Here is a 26,052-nt window from a genome sequence, read left to right on the forward strand (position 1 = left end):
TTAGATTGCTTTGGGTAGCATAGATATTTTAACAGTATTAATTCTTCCAATCCAAGAACACAGGATATTTTTCCATATCTTTGTATTATTTTCAAATTCCCTCATCAATGTTTTACAATTTTCAGAGTTTAGATCTTTCTTCTCCTTGGTTAAGTTTATTATTAGGTAGTTTATTCTTTTTGATGTGGTTATAAATGGGAGAGTTACTTTAATATCTCTTTCTGATAGTTCATTATTAGTGAATAGAAAAGCAAAAGATTTCTGTATATTAATCTTGTATCCTCCAACTTTACTGAATTCATTTATTAGTTCTAATAGATTTTAGGTGGAGACTTTAGGTTTTTTATGTATAGTATCATGTCACCTGCAAATAGTGAGAGTTTTCATATTTCCCTTCTGATTTGCATGCCTTTTATTTCCTTTTCTTGTCTGATTGCTGTGCTAGTATTTCCAATACTATTTTAAATAGAAATGGCAAGAGTGGGCATCCTTGCTTGTTTAAGATTTTAAAGGAAAAGCTTTCAGCTTGTCACTGTTGAGTATGATGTTAGCTGTGGGTTTGTCATAATAGCCTTTATTATTTTGAGACATGTCACCCCTATACCCACTTTGATGAGAGTTCCTGTCATGAGTGAATGTTGAATTTTGTCAAAAGCTTTTTCTGTATCTATTGAGTTGATCATGTGATTTTTATCCTTCCTTTTGTTAATGTGCTTTATCATATTGATAGATTTGTGAATATTGAACCATCCTTTCATACCTCAAATAAAACCCACTGATCATGGTGTATTATTTTTTTAATATATTGTTGAATTTGATTTGTTAATATTTTGTTGAGGATTTTTTGCATGTATTTCCATCAAAGATATTGGCCTGTAATTTTCTTTTCTTTTTTTTTTCTGATAGTGTCTTTGGTTTTGGTATCAGGGTAATTGTGGCCGAGAGCCGAGTAGAACTAATTTGGGATGGTTTCATTCTTTTCAATTTTTTGGAATAATTTGAGAAGGATAGTTATTAGCTCTTCTTTTTATGTTTGGTAGAATTCCCCTGTGAAGCTGTCCAGTCCTGGACTTTTGTTTGCATGGAGGTTTTTAATTACAAATACAATTTCACTACTAGTGTTTAGTCTGTTCAGATTGTCTGTTTCTTCCTGATTCAGTCTTGGTAGGTTGTATGTTTCCAGAAATTTGTCCATGTCATCTAGGTTGTCCAGTTTTTGGCATGCAACTGTTCATAGTATTCTCTTCTGATTTTTATGTATCTCTGTGGTACTGGTTGTTATTTCTCCTCTTTCATTTCTTCTTTTGTTGATTTGGGCCCTCTCTCTTTTCTTCTTGATGAGCATGACTAAAGGTTTATCAATTTTCTTTATCTTTTCAAAGGAACAATACATGGTTTCCTTGATCTTTATATTGTTTATTTTGGCCTCCATTTCATTTATTTTCTCTCTGATCTTTATTTCCTTCCGTCTGCTGACTTTGAGCTTTGTTTGTTCTTCTTTTTCAAATTCCTGTAAATGATAAGTTAGGTTTTCAATTTGAGATTTTTCTTTTTCTTGAGGTAGGCCTTTCTCACTATAAACTTTCCTCTTAGAACTGCTTTTGCTGTGTCCCATGGATTTTGGAAAGTTGTGTTTTGTCAAGTTGTTTCCTGATTTCCCCTTTGATTTCTTCATTGGCACACTAGTTTTTTTAGTAGCATGTTATTTGGTCTCCACGTGTTTGTGCTTTTCCCAGATTTTCTTTCTGTAATTGATATCTAGTTGTATACGGTTGTGGTTGGAAAAAATGTTTGATGTAATTTCTATCCTCTTAAACTTGTTGAGACTTGTATTGTGGCCTAGCATGTGATCTGTACTGGAGAACATCCATTTTCAATTGAAAAGAATGCGTATTCTGCTGTTTTTTGATGGAAGGTCCTGTAGGTATCTAATTAGTCCAACTTGTCTGTTGTGCCATTTAAGACCACAGTTGCCTTATTGATTTTCTGTCTAGATGATCTGCCCATCAATAAAAACGGGTGGTAATGTCCCCTATTATGACCATATTATTGTCAATTTCTCCCTTTATGTTTGTTAATATCTGCTTTATAGATATACTTGTTCCTGTATTGGGTTCATTTATGTTAAGGAGTGTAATATTCTCTTCTTGTATTGATCCCTTTATCATAATATAAAGAAGACATACAGATGGCCGACAAACACATGAAAAAATGCTCAACATAACTAATTATTAGAGAAATGCAAATCAAAACCACAATGAGATATTACTTCACACCAGTCAGAATGGCCATCGTCACAAAATCTACAAACAATAAATGCTGGAGACGGTATGGAGAAAAGGGAACCCTCTTACACTGTTGGGAATGTAAAATGATACAGCCACTATGGAGAACAAGATGGAGGTTCCTTAAAAAAACTAAAAATATAACTACCATGTGTCCCAGCAATCCCACTACTGGGCATATACCCTGAGACAACCATAATTCAAAAAGACACATGCACCCCAATGTTCACTGAAGCACTGTTTACAATAGGCAGGACATGGAAACAAACTAAATGCCCATCAACAGAGGAATGGATAAAGAAGAGGTGCTACATATATACAGTGAAATATTACTCAGCCATAAAAAGGAACAAAATTGGGTCATTTGTAGAGACGTGGATGGACTTAGAGACTGTCATACAGAGTGAAGTAAGTCAGAAAGAGAAAAACAAGTATCATATATTAACACATATATGTTGAATCTGAAAAAATTGGTATAGACGATCTTATTTACAAAGCAGAAATAGAGACACAGATGTAGAGAACAAATGTATGAATACCAAGGGGGAAAGGGGATGTGGGATATATTGGGAGATTGAGATTGACATATATACACTATTGATACTATGTATAAAATAGATAAATAATGAGAACATACTGTATAGCACAGGGAAATCTACTCAATGCTCTGTGCTGACCTAAATGGGAAGGAATTCCAAAAAAGAGGGGATATATATATATGTATAGCTGATTCACTTTGCTGTATGGTAGAAACTAACACAACATTGTAAAGCAACTGTACTCCAAGAAAAAATTTTAAAATATAACAAAATTATAATGCCCTTCTTTGTGTTTTGCTATAGACTTCATTTTGTCTGATATGAGTATTACTACACCTGGTTTCTTGTCATTTACGTTTGCATGAAATAACTTTTTGCATCCCCTCACTTTCAGTCTGCATGTGTCTTTAGTTCTGAATTGAGTCTCTTGTAAGCAGCACGTAGATGGTCTTGTTTTTTAAACCAATGCACCACCCTATATCTTTTGATCAGAGAATTTAGTCCATTGGCATTTAAAGTGATTATTAATGTATGTACCTATTGCCATTTTATTACTTATTTTTTGTAGTTCTTCCCTATTCTTTTTTTCTTCTTTTAGTTTCTTCTCTTGTGGGTTGATGCTTTTCTTTAATGATATGCTAGTGTTCTTCTCTTTCCTGTTCTGTGTATCTATGGTAGGTTTTTGATTGTGGTTATCACGGAGTTTATATATGTTGACTTATAACTATATCTATTTGTTTTAAACAGATAATCCTTTAAGTTCAAACACATTCTAAAGTATCTACTTTTTTACTCCCTTCCCTGACATTTTGATGTCATATTTTACATCTTCAGGTTTATCCCTTTACTTATTATTGTAGTTTTATCTAATTTTACAATTTTTTGTCTCTTAATCTTTGTACTAGGACAGCCTAGTACAAACTGGGTGGGTGATGCACAGCCTTTATACATAGTTTAAGTGGGTGATGCACAGCCTTTATATATAGTTGTCTTTATATATATTTGTTTACTAGTTGATTTTTCCTTTCCTATAAATACTTTCTTGCCATAGCCTTTTCTTAGCCACTTATTGAAGACCATTTAACATTCCTTTTAGAGTAGGTTTAGTACTGATGAATGCTTTTAGTTTTTGTCTGAGAAGTTCTTTCTCTCTTCTTCAATTCTAAATGATAATATTGCAAAGTAGAGTATCATAGTTTTCAGGTTTTTCCTTTTTAGCTTTTTAAATATTGTGCCATTGACTTCTGGCCTGCAAAGTTTCTGTAGAAAAATCAGCTGACAGTCTTATAGGATTCTTTGCATATGACTCATATATTTTTTTTTCTCTTGCTGCCTTTAAAATTCTCTCTTTATATTTAACTTTTGCCATTTTAATTATGATATGTCTTTGTGTGGGTCTGTTTGGGTTCCTCTTGTTTGGTCCTATTTGTGTTTACTGTACCTTGATATGTTTCCTTCTTCAGGTTTGGGAAGTTTACAACCATAATTTTATCAAATACATTTTGGATATCCTTCTCTCTATCTTCTTTTTGGATCCCTATAATGCTAATGTTGGTATGTTTGATGTTATCCCAACAATCTCTTTAAAACTGTTCTCATTTTTAAATTTATTTATTTATTTTTGCTGTGCTGATTAGTTAATTTCCATTACTCTATCTTCCAGATCACTGATGTGTTCTTTTGTATCACCTAATCTGCTGTTCATTCCTTCTAGTGTGTTTTTCATTTCAGTTATTGTATTCTTCAGTTCTGACTGGTTCTTTTTTATATTTTCTAGTTTCTGGTTAAAATTCTCACTGTATTCATCTATTATTTTCCCTAATTCAGTTATTATTCTTATTACTAATGCTTTGAATTCTTAACTGGTAATTATTCATTACTGTTAAATAGCTGCTTTTTCAGTAGTTTTCTCTTGCTCTTTCAATTGAGACAATTCTTCTGTCTTCTCATTTTCTTTATCTTTCTCTGTCTATATGAAATTAGGTGAAATGGTTACCCAGTGCATTCTTGAAGGGGTGTCCTTCTGTGAGAGCACCCCTATACAGTCTGCATGAGCTCAGTAGCTGCTGGGAGAGCTATATTTGATGTGAACACTAGTTACATATTTCTTTAGTGTGTGCTGGCAGCTATCATCTTTGTTGGGTGTGGAGCTGAAGATGGAGGGGCTAGGACAGAGCCAGGTGTGAGCTGGGGTTCCCTTTTGCTCAGTGGCTGTCACTGCCCTATTTGGGGCATGGTCAGTTCCAAGTTTCTGAAGCAGAAGCTCTGAGGGTTGGATCAGAGCTGGCTCAGTTCTCTTAAGTGTGTGCTCTTCCCCTTCCCAGTATTGGCACTCTTGTCCCAGAGGGGAGCAGTACTGGAGCAAGAGTGGCTGTTGTGGGTATTTTGCAAGGGTCTGAGGGTGGGCTGTGGTGATCTAGCTGCCATCAGTGATCCAGACTGCTTCTGATGTGCTGCCTGTACAATCAATCACCAGTAATGGTTGCCTTCTACCTCCTCAGATGCTGCTTAGGTTTTGAGCTGTCTCAGCACCTAATGGGTGAGATTTTTCCTAGGTTGTGGCAGCACTTGCTTCATTATGGATCTGTGACATGAGGCAAGCAGTGCAGGATCATTCACTGGGTTCAGGCTGGGTCACACACTAGGGTGGTCGCAGTAAACCCATGTTGTTTCAAGCCACTTTCTCTGCCCTGCTTTGGGTGTAAGCAAGCATTCTGCACTCCTCATGAGAGGAATCTAGATTTTCCACAGCTCTCCTATTAGTCCCATCAGCCCTCCAACCAGTCAAGGGAGCTCATCTTCTCCTTGTTGGATCCCAGGGCTGGGTGCCCAAGATGTAGCCTGAACCACTCACTCCCCAGGAAGGGTTTCCACCCATACATTCTCTCGTTTCCTCTGATTCCCTTCCTGGGGCACAGATCTGAGTCTCTTCCCTTCCTACCCAATTCTGTGTGGATCTCTCTTACAGCCTTGGTTGTACAGGAGTCTGTCTGCTAGTATCCAGTTAATTTTCAGTGAGCATTGTTCCACAGGTGGATGTATTTTTAATGTGTTCGTAGGGGGGTGGTAAGTTCTACATCCTCCTATTCAGCTATTTTGATTCAAGTCTTTTCCTTTCATCTTTTATCTGTGCTATAATGCTCTGCATAACTGCTATTTTACCAAGTTTTCATTTCTATTTCTGATTGATTGTATAGTATAGCAACAGGATACTAGACTGTCTGATTTATAGAATACTAAATAAGAGACAAAGAGAATATTTCTTATTCCAGCTAATCCAACAAAGCAGTGTTAACACAAGTGTTCAGACTTGTATTTAGTGTATCTGAGTCTTGTTTTAATATTATGACAGTATATTGAATAGCTCTATTCTCTGAGTTTTTACATAGTCAATTATACAGGAGGGGAAACTATAAATTTTATAAGCTATTATAATTTTAAATTCAATTTACATTAAGAACTGGGAAACGAAAAGTCCCATGTCATGTTTATAGGTTACAGCTTCATATAATTCTACCTCTTAAAATTCCATTTTATCTTAATGATTAAGGGAATATATTTAATGTCCTTTTCTCATAGCAATACCAAAGAGAGATATATGGTAGAATATAAAAACAAATTAAAAATGCATCATTGTGAGGAGAATAAAAAGTAATGAGACAAAGAGAAATTATGCAGGTGCTGTTCTAAATATCTATTTAGTGTTAAGTACTACTAACAATGCCAATATATTACTTGTTACTATTTTAGAATTATAAGGGATCCAGATAATCAAGACAATATGAAAATTAATGGGTCAGTAAATACATGTGAAAAAGTCAAGCAAAAATTGTCAGAGTATAGGACATGATAATAGAAAATTTTATTTGGTCTACTGTCCTAACAACATGTCTTCTAGAATGGCTGAAAATAATAACAGTGTTCTAAATTCAAAGAGAACTTTACCATTTATAATGTAATTTCATTGTCATTTTTTATTTATTTTTGTCTCTGTTATCAATCTAAATTTAATAACCTTTTGGACTAAAGAAGATGCTGTGGTAAGAACAAACTAGTCTAAAGAGATCAGTAATAGTATCTAATTAGCTTAATTTTACTTAGTTTTTTAGTAAATGACCTACAATTGAACTTTTTTATCATTCAACACAATCAAATACCACCAGGTTATAATTTTGGTAACAAAAATTCTTTAAATAAAAAAAACTAGAGGTTTGACATATAATTTTTCTTGTGTATCCATAATATAATGCCAAATAAATATCAATTCATACATAGATGTGTGCATGGGACAAAATAAAGCCACACACAAACTGTATTTCTCTAATTCAATATATTCAAGTATCTTAGAGATAACTAGCTCCCAGATAAGTATGTGCACGTATGCATTTACAGCAGTCTTCTTTAAAGGTTCTGTAAAATACCATTGCACTTTTTTATTCAAAATATTTATTGAGCCAATATTATTATTAATTGGGGAATACTATACTATGAAACAAAAAGAGGAATAAAATGAAAGTCTTCTTTTCAAGAAACTTATAATCTCTTACATATGCACACACACATAAATAAATTTATTAAAACATGAGATCATGTGTCAGCATTTACCAGAATGGAAAAGACATTTAAAATCCAGAAGATGGAGTATTGTTTTGGAAGGTTGGTTTATTTCATAAAGAACATATAATTTGGAGGACCTTCAAGATGGTGGAGGAGTAAGACATGGAGATCACCTTCCTCCCCGCAAATACATCAAAAATACATCTACATGTGGAACAACTCCTACAGAACACATACTGCATGCTGGCAGAAAACATCAGATTTCCCAAAAGGCAAGTAACTCCCCATGTACCTGGGTAGGGCAAAAGAAAAAAGAAAAAACAGAGGCAAAAGAATAAAGGTGGGACCTACACCTCAGAGAGGGAGCTGTGAAGGAGGAAAAGTTTCCACACACTAAAAAGCCCTTTCACTGGTGGAAACGGGGGGTGGGGGTGGGGAAGTTTTGGAGCTATGGAGGAGAGCACAGCAACAGGGGTGCAGAATGCATAGTGGAGAGGTTCCCGCACAGAGGATCAGTGCCAACCAGCACTCACCAGCCTGAGAGGCTTGTCTGCTCACCCTCCAGGGCAGATGGGGGCTGGGAGCTGAGGCTTGGATTTGGAGTTCAGATCTCAGGGAGAGGACTGCTGTTGGCTGCGTGAACACAGTCTGAAGTGGGCTAGTGTGCCAAAGCTAACCAAGAGGGAATCCAGGAAAAAGTCAGGAACTGCCAAAGACTCAAGAGACCTTTGTTTCAGGGTGCATGAGGAGAGGATATTCAGAACACCATGTAAACGAGCTTCAGAGACAGGCATGAGCCGCAGTTATCAGCACGGACACCAGAGACGGGCATGAAACGCTAAGGCTGCTGCTGCAGCCACCAAGAAGCCTGTGTGCAAGCACAGGTCACTATCCACACCTCCCTTCCTGGGAGCCTGTGCAGCCTGCCACTGCCTGGGTCCCGTGATCCAGAGACAACTTCCTCAGGAGGACTCACGGTGCACCTCAGGCTGTTGCAACATCATGCCGGCCTCTGCCACCGCAGGCTCACCCCACATTCCGTACTCCTCCCTCCCCCTCACCTGAGTGAGCCAGAGCCCCCTAATCAGCCACTCCTTGAACCCCATCTTATCTAGGTGAAGAACAGATGGTAGAAGGTGACCCATATGCAGAGGTGGGGCCAGATACAAAGCTGAACCCCAGGAACTGTCCGAAAAAAGAAGAGAAAGGGAAATTTCTCCAGGCAGCCTCAGGAGTGGTGGGTTAAATCTCCACAATCAACTTGATGTAGCCTGAATCTCTGGAACACCTGAAGAGACAACGAATCATCCCCAAATTGAGGCAGTGGATTTTGGGAGCGACTGGAGAATTGGGGTTTGCTGTCTGAGACAGACTAGTTTCTGATATTTATGTTTTTCTTAGTATAGTTTCTAGCACTTGTTATCATTGGTGGATTTGTTTATTGGATTGGATTGGCTGCTCTCTTCTTTTTTTTTTTAAATCATGTTCTTATTTTTTTTTATTTTAATAATATTATTTTTATTTTTTATTTTAATAACTATTTTATTTTATTTTATTTTTTTCATTCTCTCTTTTTCTTCTGCATTTTCTTCTGAGCCATGTGACTGACAGGCTCTTGGTGCTCTGGCCGAGTGTCAGGCCTGAGCCTCTGAAGTGGGAGTGCTGAGTTGAGGACAGTGGACCACCAGGGACCTCCTGAACCCTTTTAATATCAATTGGTGAGAGCTGTCCCAGAGATCTCCATCTCAATGCTAAGACCAAGCTCCACTCAATGACCAGCAAGCTTCAGGGATGGACACCCCATGCCAAAAAACTAGCAAGACAGAAACACACCCCCATCCATTAGCAGAGAGGCTGCCTAAAAACATAATAATCTCAGAGACACCTCAAAACACACACCGGATGCGGTCCTGCCCACCAGAAAGACAAGATCCAGCCTCATCCATCAGAACACAGGCACTAGTCCCCTCCACAAGGAAGCCTACACAAGCCACTGAATAAACCTTACCCACTGGGAGCAGACACTAAAAACAATGGGAACTACAAACCTGCAAGCTGTGAAAAGGAGACCCCAAACACAGTAAGTTAAGCAAAATGAGAAGACAGAGAAATATGCAGCAGATGAAGGAGCAAAGTAAAAACCCACTAGACCAAACAAATGAAGAGGAAATAGGCAGTTTACCTGAAAAAGAATTCAGAGAAATGAGAGTAAAGATGATCCAAGTTCTTGGAAATAAAATGGAGAAAATAAAAGACACATTTAACAAAGAACTAGAAGAACTAAAGAGCAAACAAACTATGATAAACTACACAATAAATGAAATCAAAAATTCTCTAGAAGGAATCAATGGCAGAATAACTGAGGCAGAAGAATGGATAAGTGGCCTGGAAGATAAAATAGTGGAAATGACTACCACAGGTCAGAATGAAGGAAAAAGAATAAAAAGAATTGAGGACAGTCTCAGAGACCTCTGGGACAATATTAAATGCACCAACATTCGAATTATAGGGGTCCCAAAAGAAGAAGAGAAAAAGAAAGGGACTGAGAAAATATTTGAAGAGCTTAGAGTTGAAAACTTCCCTAATATGGGAAAGGAAAGAGCCATACAAGTCCAGTAGGCACAGAAAGCCCCTTACAGGATAAATACAAGGAGAAACATGCCAAGACATATATTAATCAAACTATCAAAACTTAAATACAAAGAAAAACATATTAAAAACAGCAAGGGAATAGCAACAAATAACATACAAGGGAATCCTCATAAGGTTAACAGCTGATCTTTCAGCAGAAACTCTGCAAGCCAGAAGGGAGTGGCAGGACATATTTAAAGTGATGAAAGGGAAAAAGACTACAACCAAAATTACTCTACTCAGTAAGGATCTCATTCAGATTCAATGGAGAAACTAAAACCTTTACAGACAAGCAAAAGCTAAGAGAATTTAGCACCACCAAACCAGCTTTACAACAAATTCTAAAGGAACTTCTCTAGGCAGGAACCACAAGAGAAGGAAAAGACCTACAAAAATAAACCCAAAACAATTAGAAAATGGTAATCGGAACATACATATCAATCATTACCTTAAATGTAAATGGATTAAATGCTCCAACCAAAAGACATAGACTGGCTGAATGGATACAAAAACAAGACCTGTATTTATGTTGTCTACAAAAGACCCACTTCAGACCTAGGGACACATACAGACTGAAAGTGAGGGGATGGAAAAAGATATTCCTTGCAAATGGAAATCAAAAGAAAGCTGGAGTAGCAATTCTCATATCAGACAAAGTAGACTTTAAAATAAAGACTATTACAAGAGACAAAGAAGGACACTACAGAATGATCAAGGGATCAATCCAAGAAGAAGACAAAACAATTTTAAATATTTATGCACCCAACATAGGAGCACCTCAATACATAAGGCAAATGCTAACTGCCATAAAAGGGGAAACTGACAGTAACACAGTAACAGTTGGGGATTTTAACACGCCACTTTCACCAATGGACAGATCATACAGAATGAAAATACATAAGGAAACACAAGCTTTAAATGATACATTAAACAAGATGGACTTAATTGATATTTATAGGATATTCCATCCAAAAACAGCAGAATACACTTTCTTCTCAAGTGCTTATGGAACACTCTCCAGAACAAACAATTTCTTGGGTCACAAATCAAGCCTTGGTAAAATTAAGAAAATTGAAATCGTATCAAGTATCTTTTCTGACCACAACACTACGAGACTAGATATCAATTACAGGAAAAAAACTAAAGAATACAAAGACATGGAAGCTAAACTATACACTACTAAATAACCAAGAGATCACTGAAGAAATCAAAGAAGAAGTAAAAAAATACCTAGAAACAAATGACAATGAAAACACAAGAACCCAAAATCTATGGGATGCAGCAAAAGCAGTTCTAAAGGGGAAGTTTATAGCAGTAAAATCCTACCTCAAGAAACAAGAAGCATCTCAAATAAACATCCAAACCCTACACCTAAAGCAATTAGAGAAAGAAGAACAAAAAACCCTCAAAGATAGCAGAAGGAAAGAAATCATAAAGATCAGATCAGAAATGAATGAATAAGAAATGAAGGAAATTATAGCAAATATCAATGAAACTAAAAGCTGGTTCTTTGAGAAGATAAACAAAACTGATAAACCATTAGCCAGACTCATCAAGAAAAAAGGAAGAAGACTCCAATCAACAGATTTAGAAATGAAAAAGGAGAAGTAACAACTGACACTGCAGAAATACAATGGATCATGAGAAATTACTACAAGCAACTATATGCCAAAAAATGGACAACCTGGAAGAAATGGACACATTCTTAGAAAAGCACAACCTTCCAAGACTGAATGAGGAAGAAATAGAAAATATAAACAGACCAATCACAAGCACTGAAATTGAAACTGTGATTTAAAATATTCCAACAAACAAAAGCCCAGGACCAGATGGCTTCACAGGCGAATTCTATCAAACTTTTAGAGAAGAGCTAATACCTATCCTTCTCAAACTCTTCCAAAACAGAGCAGTGGGAGGAACATTCCCAAACTCATTCTACAAGGCCACTATCACCCTGATACAAAACCAGACAAAGATGTCACACAAAAGAAAAGTACAGGCCAATATCACTGATGAACACAGATGCAAAAATCCTCAACAAAATACTAGGAAACAGAATCCAAGAGCACATTAAAAGGATCATACACCATGATTAAGTGAGGTTTATCCCAGAAATGCAAGGATTCTTCAGTATATGCAAATCAGTCAATGTGATGTACCATATTAACAAATTGATGGATTAAAAACCATATGATGATTTCAAAAGAGGAAGAAAAAGTTTTCAACAAAATTCAACACCCATTTATGATACAAACCTGCCAGAAAGTAGGCATAGAGGGAACTTACCTCAACATAATAAAGACCATATATGACAAACCCACAGCCAACATCATTCTCAGTGGTGAGAAAACTGAAAGCATTTCGACTAGGATCAGGAACAAGACAAGGTTACCCATTCTCACCACTGTTATTCAACATAGTTTTGGCAGTTTTAGCCACAGTAATCAGAGAAGAAAAAGAATAAAAGGAATTCAAATTGGAAAAGAAGAAGTAAAACTGTCACTGTATGCAGATGATATTATACTATAGATAGAGAATCCTAAAGATGATACCAGAAAACTACTGGAGCTAATCAATGAATTAAAATTAAGGAAAGACTCCCATTTACCACTGCAACAAAGAGAATAAAATACCTAGGAATAAACCTATGTGAGGGGACAAAAAAACTGTATGTAGAAAGCTATAGGACACTGATGAAAGAAATTAAAGATGATACAAACAGATGGAGACATTTACCATGTTCGTGGATTGGAACAATCAACATTGTGAAAACGACTATACTACCCAAAGCAATCTACAGATTCAATATAATCCCTATCAAACTACCAATGGCATTTTTCACAGAACTAGAACAAAAAATTTCAAAATTTGTATGGAAACACAAAAGACTCCAAATCGTCAAAGCAATCTTGAGAAAGAAAAAAAGAAGCTGGACGAATCAGGCTTCCAGACTTCAGACTATACTACAAAGCTACAGTAATCAAGACAGTATGGTACTGGCATGAAAACAGAAATATAGATCAATGGAACATGATAGAAATCCCAGAGATAAACCCATGCACATATGGTCACTTTATCTTTGATAAAGGAGGCAAGAATAAACAATGGAGAAAAGACAGCCTATTCAGTAAGTGGTTCTGGGAAAACTGGACAGCTACATGTAAAAGAATGAAATTAGAACACTCCCTAACACCATACACAAAAATGAACTCAAAATGGATTAAAGACCAAAGTGTAAGGTCAGACACTATAAACTCTTAGAGGAAAACATAGGCAGAACACTCTTTCACATAAATCATAGCAAAATACTTTTTGACTCACGTCCTAGAGAAATGGAAATAAAAACAAAAATAAACAAGTGAGACCTAATGTAACTTAAAAGCCTTGCACAACAAAGGAAACCATATACAAGATGAAAAGACAACCCTCAGAATGGGAGAAAATATTTGGAAACTAAGCTACTGACAAAGGATTAATTTCCAAAATACACAAGAAGCTCATGCAGTTTTATATCAGAAAAACAAACAACCCAGTCCAAAAATGGGCAGAAGACCTAAATAGACATTTCTCCAAAGAAGGTAGACAGATTGCCAGCAAACACATGAAAGAATGCTCAACATCATTAATCATTAGAGAAATGCAACTCAAAACTACAATGAGGTATCACCTCACACCGCTCAGAATGGCCATCATCAAAAAATCTACAAACAATAAATGCTGGAGAGGGTGTGGAGAAACGGGAACCCTCTTGCACTGTTGGTGGGAATGTAAATTGGTACAGCCACTATGGAGAACAGTATGGAGGTTTCTTAAAAAACTAAAATAGGACTACCATACGACCCAGCAGTCCCACTACTGGGCATATACACTGAGAAAACCATAGTTCAAAAAGAGTCATGTACCACGATGTTCATTGCAGCACTATTTACAATAGCCCTGACATGGAAGGAACCTAAGTGTCCATCAACAGATGAATGGATAAAGAAGATGTGGCACATATATACAATGGAATATTACTCAGCCATAAAAAGAAGCAAAACTGACTTATTTGTAGTGAGGTGGATGGACCTAGAGTCTGTCATACAGAGTGAAGTAAGTCAGAAAGAGAAAAACAAATACCGTATGCTAATACATATATATGGGAAAAAAATGGTTCTGAAGAACATAGGGGCAGGACGGGCATAAAGACGCAGATGTAGAGAATGGACTTGAAGACACAGGGAGGGGGAAGTGTAAGCTGGGACGAAGTTAGAGTGTGGCACGGACATATATGCACTACCAAATATAAAATAGATAGCTAGTGGGAAGCAGCCTCATGGCACAGGGAAATCAGCTCGGTGCTTTGTGATCACATAGAAGGGTGGGATAGGGATGGTGGGAGGGAGACACAAGAAGGAGGGGGTATGGGAATATATATATACGTATAGCTGGTTCACTTTGTTATAGAGCAGAAACTAACACAACTTTTTAAAGCAATTGTACTCCAATAAAGATGTTAAAAAAAAAAAAGAACATATAATTCAATCCAAGTCTTGTTAGTTTAGTACTGATTTTGTATGTAAAATGCAGAGGACATTTGAGTAGGGGAAAGAAGCTAAAGAAAGACAAAAGGCAATAATAGCAAGATGGGATATTTGGGTAGTGGTGAGAAATGGCAATCCCTCCTTTTCAAGTTTTCAAATTCAACATAATCTACTTCATGTGTATTGAGAATATAAGACAGGGTTTAAGTGTATGGGATTTTGATAAAATTGTCTGGGTTGAAATCCATCTTAACCAGCCCCTAACTGTTGTATATATTTGAGCAAGTTATTTAACTTCTCTGTCCCACAGTCCCTTAGATGTAAATGTCACCAATGCTAATATTTATATCACAATTTATTGTGAAGATTAATTTGGTTAATATATGTAAAGCATTTTAGATAATGCCTAGCACAAAGTAAATGCTATATGTGTGATTGCTGTTGTTATTAGTATATCGTTACTATTGTTCTGATAGAGAAACAATACACATAGACATCTGCAAGTCAAATTCATAAACATACATTATTATGGGGAAATATTCAGAAAATAAATATGAGTTAAAGTTATAAATAGACTTCTCCACACATAAGGCTGCAGATATAAAACATTAAAAGCTAAAACATGAGCTTATACAATAAAAAATTTTGTATTTTACTAATTAATTGAATAAAAAGTTTATTTCCTTTCTCAGCAGCTTTGTTCTATTCATGCAACATTTATACCCCTATCAGTGTCTGAATGAGTATTGTGTGGCTAGAGCTGTGGTACTTCGTTTGTTCCCTTAACAGAGTTCTACAAGAAACCAAGGTTCTTCTCAGTTCTATGAAGACGTGTGAAAACAAATTCCATTAATATATAATTATTTTAAAATAAAATTTAGAGTTTTTAGAGTTTGTAGTGTTACTAAAATTATTTTTGGCAATTTTATTTTATAATAGTTCTTTGTGTATTAAATGGATTACATATAAACCTACTTATTTTAGTAGGTGTTTTATAAGTTAGAACTAATTATAGTGGATGAAGAATTAGATTGGGTGCTCCCTAGATGGCAGAATTTAGGGACACAATCTTGTAGTATTTTTAATATATAGCTTTCAACAGTAAGTTATGGGCAGATTAGTATATGGCTGTCATTATAATCATATTTTTCTTACACATTACTCAAATTTTTAGTTTAAAAGATTATTTTTTAAAGCCTTGTTGATATGTAATTCACATACCATGCAATTCACTCATTAAAGTACATAATTCAATGGCTTTTAGTATTTTCACAGAATTATGCAACTATTGCCACAATTTTAGAACATTTCATAACTCTGAAAATAACTCTATGTCCATTAACAATCATGCCTCATTTCCCTCAAAGAAAAAGATTTTCAAATACTTAATTTGCATTATTCATTGAGTGTTTTGACAAAGAATTATGTTGGTTCAATCCACACCCCTGAACTCTCATCTCTTCTCATTGCTAGCTCATGAAAGTAAAATAATTATTCCAGTTTTTCTCCTTTTTCTTTTCTTATTTCATTTCTCTCTTAGGGAAAAGTATCAATCATGAGGCAAAATCACATGTAAGACAAATGCAAAAAACTTGGTGATTTTAAAGGATCAGCAAGTAAACATGAAAGGTAATATTGGCTAGTACAAAAAGAAGTGTGACTTATTAAAAGACTGGTGAACAAAGGCCAAAAGATTAAAAAAAAACAAAGAGAGTATAAGGGTACAAGTTGAAGGCAGTGAGTATCGATGTCATGGTGGAAAACATACTATGATCTTATTGAAAGTGAAAAATGTGATTACTAATTTTCTGAAAGATCAGACATTCTCACAGCAAAGGATATTTTATAAATACATCAACAAAAATATAAACTTCCTGTGATATATCCATACATTCCTTTCTAGGTAATTTTTTGGCAAAAGCCTACCCACTCCTATACATGATGCAAATATGTAACAAATTCATCTTTTTTTTTTTGTAATTTATTTTTATAATGGGGTATAGCTGATTTTCTTTTCTTTTTTTAAATTTAATTTAATTTTTTTTATACAGCAGGTTCTTATTAGTCATCCATTTTATACACATGTCAATCCCAATTTCCCAATTCATCACACCACCATTCCCACAACAAATTCATGTTGAGACACTTATTTCCTTCAACATCTTGTTCTTTTTTCCATACAAACATTTGATCACATTATGCCTTGAACATATATTTCTTACATAAACACTTCACCTACTTTATTTATATTTGTCCTCAAATACTATTTGATATTTTGATATTATTTGCTGCAGGAAGGCTCCCCATCTTTCATTCCAGAATATGTTAGTCCTGTTATGGGCTCTATTAACCCTGGTACTTTACCAATTGTTAAATTTATCCCACGCTTCCATAATTTCTCACTTAACTATTTGTCATCCTGATAGACGTTTTGATGAAAGAAGTGATTATTTTTGTTCAGGTTTGATATAATTGCAGTGCATACTAGTTGGTTAAAGTGAGAATTTTACTAATGGTATGTAACTTTTAGCTGTGTGTAAAAATGCAAGTGTGTTTATTTCTAAGGGCTATTGGGTAGATAAAAGATGCTTTAATCAAGCCATTGTTTGCCAAAGACTGTTGCTACTTAGGTTAGAAATTGCTCTATGATCTTCTTGCAAATTCTCATTTTATCTCATCTGAGACCTATACTATCTGTTGCTGGTTCAATAACTCCAAAAGCCCACAAAAGGATGCATAGAGAATTTGCACATGAAAGTTGATCAAGTGATCTACAGATATCTAAAGTGTTGTTTCAATCAAATAAACATTTTAAATATTCTAGTAATTATAAGACATGGATTTTGTTAAAGGAAGTATGGAGCATAGTCAATAAATATTTCTTTGGCTTATACAGAAGATCTAGAACAGTGTTAGCTGCTGTAGAGAAATTAAAGGAGTAAAAGTCTTGCATCCAAAAATGTTCAATTATTTGATAAAATTGTATAGTACACTCATGAATGTGTTCTTATTGCGATGGTGTGAAATACAAAGGTATAGTATTCAAAAAGAAAATATAGAAAGAGACTCCCTATAAGCTTCAAATTATCATATTCAATTAAATTTCAAAAATACTTGACGTGGACTTAACTTCTTTTATTAACTCTCTATAATAACGGCACCTTTTAAAAGTGGATTATCAAACAGCTCATAAAATGAGATTGCAAGATGATCTCAATTTGGTAACCTTAAACTCTGTCTCAGGATGAAAATAATAGAATTCCATTTATTCTCAGTTATTAAAAATTCTTGGTTTAATGCAACAGAGAATTTGAAGTTTTATTAGACATCATAAAACGAAAGTAATTTTATTTCTTTGGTGCTATATTCCAAACATCATTGTGAATGCCATTACTTGAACATTATTATTAGGAAAATAACATTTATCATTTTCACCTTTTAAATATTTAATGTTTTTTAATAACTTACTTTATATTTACCACTTTATATAAGTTGTTGACTACTCTGTGCAGTTCAACATTCAATAACTTAAATTATTGTCCAACTTAATGGCATTTAGAAAGAAACAAAATCAAGTGACATAAGATAATTATATTACCTAAAGTAGAAAGAGCAAAAACAATATACATAGAAATACTGATACTTTGATAGCTAGTCACCCAAGTTTTTCAGAAGGGAACATACCTAGATATAAAGTAATCCTACTATTATGCATTAGGAAGATATATAAAACTAAAAAAGAGATGAAGTATTCTTGTTGTCTGGGCCCACGATTTTTCATATACATTTCAAGGACAAGTTTTGAACATAAAACAAGGAAATGCAAATTTAATAATAAATCTCTACATAATTGATTATTTCATATGCCAGGTTAGAGATGTTGCTTTTCTGATAACTGTCTTCAAATGAGTAAGGAGACAATTAAGGATTAACTTCCTCATCAGTCTAATCACTAACTAACAGAATAGGTATTTGAAGGGACTGGGTATTTCATTTGAGAACAGAAAGAAATAAGCCTTAATTAAGTTTTAGTAAATTAATTATAGAACTTCCAGGTAAATATAGTACTTTGAAAATAGTCATTGAATCCCTCTCTCTTTCTGAATTCCTGGGACTAAGTTAATATACAAACAATGAAAAGAATCAAGCAACCTATTCTGATATTTATTCACATAGGTTACCTTAAAATCACAGTGTGATGTAAGGAGTCTGGACCATGCAGTGAGACCAGCCTTGATTGAGGTCTGGATTTCTTACTTAATGAAAGTATAACTGTAGTTAGGTTACATAATAAATCTGCTTCTGAATCTCTGCATCAATAAAATGCTGATATATGACTTGCAGACTAACTCAGGGTTTTAAATGAGTTCATATATGCATAGTACATAGTACAAGGTCTGGCACATAGCAGGTATTTAATAAATGAATTTCTTGTACTAGTATTAAAATAATCCACTGGAATTTGAGTGCTACAAATACATGAATGCAAAAATGACATTTGACTCAAATGTTAGACCATGGATAACAAAATAAGCTAAATAAACATAAAAGAACAAGAATAATACTCTACACTAAAATGCTGAAACCCCTCAACTATTTTAGGAAAGGAATAACATCAATGTTACAAAAATACTTCAGAAAATAGGTGAGAAGGAAACAACATATCTATCCAAGAATTTTCTATGAGATTGATATAACCCTGACACCAAAATCTAACAGATATTATAAGAAGGAAAATCATGAAAATTTTTGAAAAAATATTTCATAAAATATAAGCAAATCAAATCTAGCAACATATAAAAACTAAATATATAATAATTGAATTGGTTTTATCCTAGGAAAATAATTTGGTTTAAAGTTTGAAAATTAGTGAATATAATCACTATATCAAATTTTAAGCAAAAAAAGTTAAGGTTATATCAATTAATGAAGAAAAGGTATTCAACATCTTTATATCCCATTTCAGATAAAACTCACAGCAAAGCAAAAATAAGAAAGACTTCCTGGACCTAAAACCTATAGCTAACCAACAACCAAACTATAGCTAGCACAAATTTTAATGGGAAAATACTGGACACTTTCCTCATGAAATCACAAAGAGAGTAAGACTGTCCACTCTCACTATTTCTATTAAATGTTGTCCTAGGAATCTTCGTGAAATAAAAGAATTTTTATAAAAGCACAATTTGAAAAAAGAAGTAAAACTCTCTGTATATACAGACATTTTTAATACCAAAACTTTACAAAATCTTTATTAAAATAGATAAGAACTAATAAGTGAATTTAGCAACAACATACAAGGTCAAGTATGAAAATCAATTATTTCCATATATTAATTATATAAAATTAGAAATACATCAATTTAAACTAGCTTTAATTTCTTTAATTGGAAAAATTCTTAAAAGGATCATCTAAAGGGAACCTACAAAATAATGTCAAGAAAAATCAAAGAGGCCTAAATAAATGAAAGCTATACTATTTTCTTTGATGGAAATCTAACTATTGTTAAAATATCAATTCTCACCAAATTGATCAATAAATTCATCATTATTTTAATCAAATTTGGCAGCCTTCTTAAAAAAATAGAAATTATCAAGCTGACTTTAAAATTGATGTTATGTCAGTTAACTAAAAATGTCTTGAAAAAGAACAACAAAGTTGGATGTCATAACTACCCGACTTCAACATGTACTACAAAGATATCATAATCCAAATAGTACAGTATTGGTACACTAATAGACAAATACATAAATGGAACAGAATACAATTCACAAATAGACCCATGTTCATATGACAAACTGATTTTATTGGGGCTAAAATAATTCAGTGAATAAATAAAAATATTTGAAGCAAATAGTGTCAAAACAAATAAATATTTGTACAGATAAAAAATAAACCTCGGCAACTACCTCATAAAATACAGAAAAAATAATTTAAGATACATCAGAGGCCTATACATAAATGTATAAAAGATATTTTATAAGATGATAAAAATCCTTAGACATTATACAGAAAAAAACATGAGAAAATAGCAATTAAATCGAATTCATCAAAAATTTTTAAATATTATTAGAACAAAACTTTTACTCATAAAAACAGCTTAAGTAAAGTTGTTATACAAACCACTGAAAGAAAATATACATGTAATGAACATTTGACTAAGTTCTTGAATCCAAAACTTATTTAAAAAAATTCTACAACTCCATAATAAAACACAAACAACACATTAAAATGGGCAAGATTTTGAAACAAATACTTCATAAAAAATATATGAAGGGTTAGTAAACATAGCAAGAATTTTTCAATATCATTATTCATCAGGAAAATGCTAATTAAAACAAAAATGAGAAAATACTATCTCACATTCTCACAAATATGGAACAACTGGAACTGTCATATATTGTTGTTGTGAATGTAAATAGTAATACCATTAGAAGAAAATTTAGGAAATTTTATCATAAAGTTATATAATAACACTTCTGGTTTTTATCCATGAGGAATTAAAATATACTTCCACAAAACTTGTATAAGAATGCTGATTTCAGCTTTAATAATAGTCAAACATGAAACAACACAAATATCTGTTAACAGTAAAATTGATAACCAAATTGTATCACATCCATAAAATGTAATACCACTCAGAAACAAAAAGGAAATGGACTGCAGATTTATGCAACAAATTTGATAAACCATACGGATTGTGCTGAGCAAAAAAATAATCCCATTTATAATATGATACAGAACTAAAGAAGCATGACAGAATTTGACTGGGAAGTAATATGAAAGAGCTATTTAAAAGTGATTTTATATCCTATATCTTACATTGGTATTTAATTGTCAAAACTTATCAGATTTCATATTAACATTTGTGCTTTTCATTATGTGGAAAAATTGCATCAAAAAATAAACTGTAAATAAATATTGAAATGAAATATACTAAGACATTATTTCACTTATAAATGTTGTATTGGTGAATTGATGCTAACTTTCCCACTAAAAAAGTGGGAAAACATCAACTAAATTATAGCCATGTTCAGTTTTTGTTGTTCTTGCTTCAGGGCACTATAGTAGCAAGAACTATATGAACTGATATTACAAGAAGAGAAAACTTTTCTAAATTTATTTAAAGGTTGATAAGAAGAGAAAAAGGTCATCTTCATTCTCTGTGAAGTAATGATGAAATTAGGGAATAGAAATGCACCTGGAAATGTGATTGCAAATTCCTAATGGGGACCCAGACTTTCCCCCCCCCAAAAAAAGATAAACAGAAGGTATTTTATTTTTTTAGAATAAATATACTTGAGTTTCATGTTTTGAGCTATCCCATTTATAGCAAACTATTTTTGTTTTTCTATGTTTTTATTTCTTTTTTAAATTAAAAAACTCTTGATAGAACTAAGGAATGAAAGATCACCAGTGGAAACACAGTGAATGCAGGCAAATGGCATAGACCTTATTAATAACTTCTCACCATGTCCCTGTAGCACAAGTCTTCCTGGGGAGCTGAGGCAAAGAGTACAGCACACTTTGGCCAGTGATTCTCAACCCTGGCTGCATACTGGATTTACCCAGAAACTTCTAAAAAAATTCTTATACCTCACCACATACCCAGTAATCAGGAATTTCTAGCTGTGAGACCACAGATGATTTTAATATTCAGTCAGTGTTGAGAACTACTGTCTTAAACTCTTGTCGTTCATCATGTGCCCAGGTGCTCAATCTCTCAGCTTTAAACATGCTTTTTCAAGATCCATACACAATCAAAAGAGGTCAACAATACCTTGAGGAGATAGATAAATGAGTAGTTCAAGTTCAACGACATGCATGCTGGTCATGCAAATTCTATGAGACCACCCTGTCTTATTTCTCTTATAATATTCCATTGTGGGTGTATACTACATTCTTTTTTTTTTTTTTTAACTGAGGTACAATAGTGTAGACAGTTATATAAGTTTCAGGTGGACAACATTATAATTCAACATCTGTACCCATTACAAAGTGGTCATCCCTAAAGGTCTAATTACCAACCATCACTGTACATTTGACCCCCTTCACCTTTTTCACTCTCCCCTCAATAACTAGCAATCTCTTCACTGTATCTGAGTTTGTTTCTGCTTCTGTTTTGTTTGTTTAGATTCCACATATGAGTGAAGTCATGTATTATTTGTTGTTCTCTGTCAGATTTATTTCCCTTAGAATAATACCCTCAAAGTCCACCCATGTTGTCACAAACGGCAAGATTTCATTATTTTTATGACTGAGTAGTATTCAAGTATATATATATATATATATATATATATATATACTATATCTGTATCTATATCTATATAGTATATCTCTATATATCTCTATATATCTATATCTATATATATATCTATATATCTATATATAGATATATATAAAAGATTTCCAAGTACTTTCACGTAACTTTTAAAAAATATGATCCTCACAAAAAGCCCATGAGGTAGAAAGGAATTTTTATCATTATTTTATAGTTAAGGAAACTGTGTCTGAGCATTTCCGCAACAGGCTTAGAGCCCTACAATTGATAACAAAAAAGCAAGGACTTGAACCTGCCCTCCTCTAGTTCTATCAGTCTATCACACTTTCCATAATAGCTCACAGTTCTGTGAGTACTTGCTGATAACATTTGAAAGAGACATTTAGAGCAATTCATATCAGTATCCTATTGCTAGTCTGTCAGAATCCAAACAAAAATCTACCTTTATTGCTACTTACCTAGTATAATCTTACTGTGGTGTCTTTTCCTTCTTATGATTATGCATTATTTTCTCCTAGGAATTGAAACACTTTGCAGACATTATCCAATTAAACCTCACAAATTTCCCTTTGAGGTGATATGAAGTAACTGTTAATCATTTTTCTCTTCTATATTTATATTTCTATTAAGAGCTATAGAAGGCTTAGTGAACTAATAGTTTATAATTAGCCTTCTTGAATTTAAAAGGGAAAAAAATTCTCATACCACTAGGGCAACCTCCATTAAATTTATATAATAGCAATAGAAAGGGAGAAGATTGGAAATTACATAACAATACAAAAGATGAGTTTGGGCTCCTACTGTGAGCTCTAACATGAGGAGAAAATTTCACTGTTATTGCTGGCTATCATAGAAGGCTTATACTTTTTACATCATATTTTTCTTTTAATGCAGATTTACAAATACAAAAAACTTACAGTCAGTTTCTTCAAGTGTAGTGGGTACTATGGAACGTTCTGACACTTGAAAAATTGTAACATGATTTTTCTAATACTACAAATAAAGCATTATTTTAAAACATTTCATATTTAAACATCCTATGTCCTATCTTATAAATATGAAATGACAGCATACTTATTTTGGGAATATTATTATTCCAAAAAACAAACTAGTTATTTAACTACCAAACTTTTAAATATTCAGTTTAGCATTTCATATCTTGACTATGTCTATATATTTTTTGGTTTGCTGTTGTTTTTTGTCCTAAAGCAGATACTATTCCCAGAAATCTATACTACCACCACTTCATCACCTTCTCTACTCTTCCCTTTTCTAATCTATCCTCTATTCTCTGTTACCTAATGATGTAAATTTTCTTCAAGGTCATTTTATATGTTAAATCTGAATGTATCTGTCAATATATAAGATTTCAAGCTATTAACTGTATATTGGAATATTTAATCATGAACTTATAGGAAATTATTTTGTTGCAAACAAATAAGATTCAACTCATCATTTATAAGAGTATTATCCTTCCTCACTTTTTTCCACTTTGACAATCCACAGTATCTTGGGATGTTATCTCTACTTAATAGCAGAGTAAACCCAAAAACCATAAGTTTAAAGTGCCAGGCCCACTTTAGACCTGAAGAAACAAGGAAGAGAACAGTTCCTGAAACCTAGACAAAATAGTTGTTTGAAGAGGGCTGTGAAATTCTGTACCTAGATGCAACAAACCTGTGACAAACTACCAGGGATGGAAACAGAGTTAATGTCCCATCCCCTTTCCTCCCCACCAACCCGACCCCTGCTGTTGCCTTACATTGATAAATTCCAGCAAAATCATATGGTTAAAGAAGCTTATTGATATATCCCAAGTGAGTCATTCCTCAGGGGCATATAGCATGAGGTGGAAAGGTGGAGTGTGAAAATGGAGTAGCAAACAAGAAATATACAAGGGATTTTAATGTATCTTTATTATGTCTTCTGCTGTCATGCCTGAGCTACTACATATGAAACACATCTTATCTTTTGATTTACTTCTCTATTATTTCTCTTTTATGCTTCTATGGCTTCATAGTGATTTTTCTTAATATGTGGATATAAGTAGGTTATATAATCTATGAAATACTTTAACAAGATGTAAAGAGAGTGCCACAAATTAATGGGGCAGGTAAGATAAGAGCTACATTTTGCAGGGTGTTATTAAAGCTACTTTGTATAAATAATTTCAGAACCTCAAGTTGAGAATTTTTTCACTGGCTTTCAAGGATTTGAATAATCTAGACCACAACTGATAAGACTTTGCTCTAGTCATATGATCTTCCTATCCTTCAGGGTGTACACCATTATCTTTCTGTGACTTAACTCCATGGAGCATTTCTTCTTCCTCTAGGTTTGAATTCTGTTTTGTTTTGCTCTGTTCTTGAGATTGATTTCCTCTAGAATACATAGTAAATATCTTGAGTCTCTCAGACTATTGATCCTTTATTCTTCTGAATCTTTATTTACAGCTGTATTATTTTACTCCCCCTGTACCAGATAATTTCTACCTCTGCCAGCCATGGTGTCTAACCTATTAGAAATGACAACATTTCAGTCATCTCAGATACTGTAATAGATTTCTCATTTATTTTCAATTCTCACAATAATAACTGAGGCATTGTACATTGTCTGTTTGTTACTTCTCTTTGGCTCTGATCTCTATATCTTCCTTTACATGTTTCCCTAGTCATCACCTGAGTCTAGAACTATGAAAACTACATTTCTCATACTTTCTTGCCATTTAATGGGAGTCACTGAAGAAAGATTTGGAGGTGAGAGAAAGAGAGAGAATTATGTTTTTATGTTCTGGTTCTGTTGATATGTCCTGTAGCAGCAACAGCAGCTTCTTGCTTGGGCAGTGTGCTATCAATAGAGCAGCTGAAGGACCTCCCAGAAGCCTCAGCCAATAGCATAGTTCCCATGGACTCAGTTCAGACAGTGGCAGCAACAACAGTGAGCACAGGAACCTCTGAGCAGAGTACCCATTGGCTGGCTTATGCAGTAACAATAACAGTAAAAGCTTTGGGCAATTTGAGAAAAAAAGGCCTGATCAGCATAGTGGATTGGAGACTTCTGGCTCCTGCGAAGCTTTAACAATGGGATTCCAACAGCCACAGCATCCATAGATGCTCCAGAAGCCTCAGTGGCAGGAATCCTTCGTTGTGGCCAGCATTCCTATTATTTTTCCTTCCCTGAGGGAAGGTAGTTTTCCCTACAGCTTTTCATCCTCACTTTTTACACTTACATATTTT

At 34.0% G+C, this 26,052-nt stretch overlaps 2 long non-coding RNA genes across 2 annotated transcripts in view; one reads left to right on the top strand and one right to left on the bottom strand.

Moving 5' to 3' along the window:
* LOC309636728 overlaps window positions 1–26,052 on the bottom strand; it is a 42,920-nt gene that overhangs the window by 7,029 nt on the left and 9,839 nt on the right. The gene's annotated exons all lie outside the window — the stretch shown is intronic.
* Window positions 137–6,752, top strand: LOC309636713. Its single transcript, XR_014250167.1, has 2 exons — window positions 137–3,489; window positions 4,951–6,752. It is a non-coding gene; the product is annotated as an uncharacterized lncRNA (long non-coding RNA).

This window comes from Balaenoptera physalus (assembly GCF_965194825.1).
Source record: "Balaenoptera physalus genome assembly, chromosome: 10".
Lineage (NCBI taxonomy): Eukaryota > Metazoa > Chordata > Mammalia > Artiodactyla > Balaenopteridae > Balaenoptera > Balaenoptera physalus.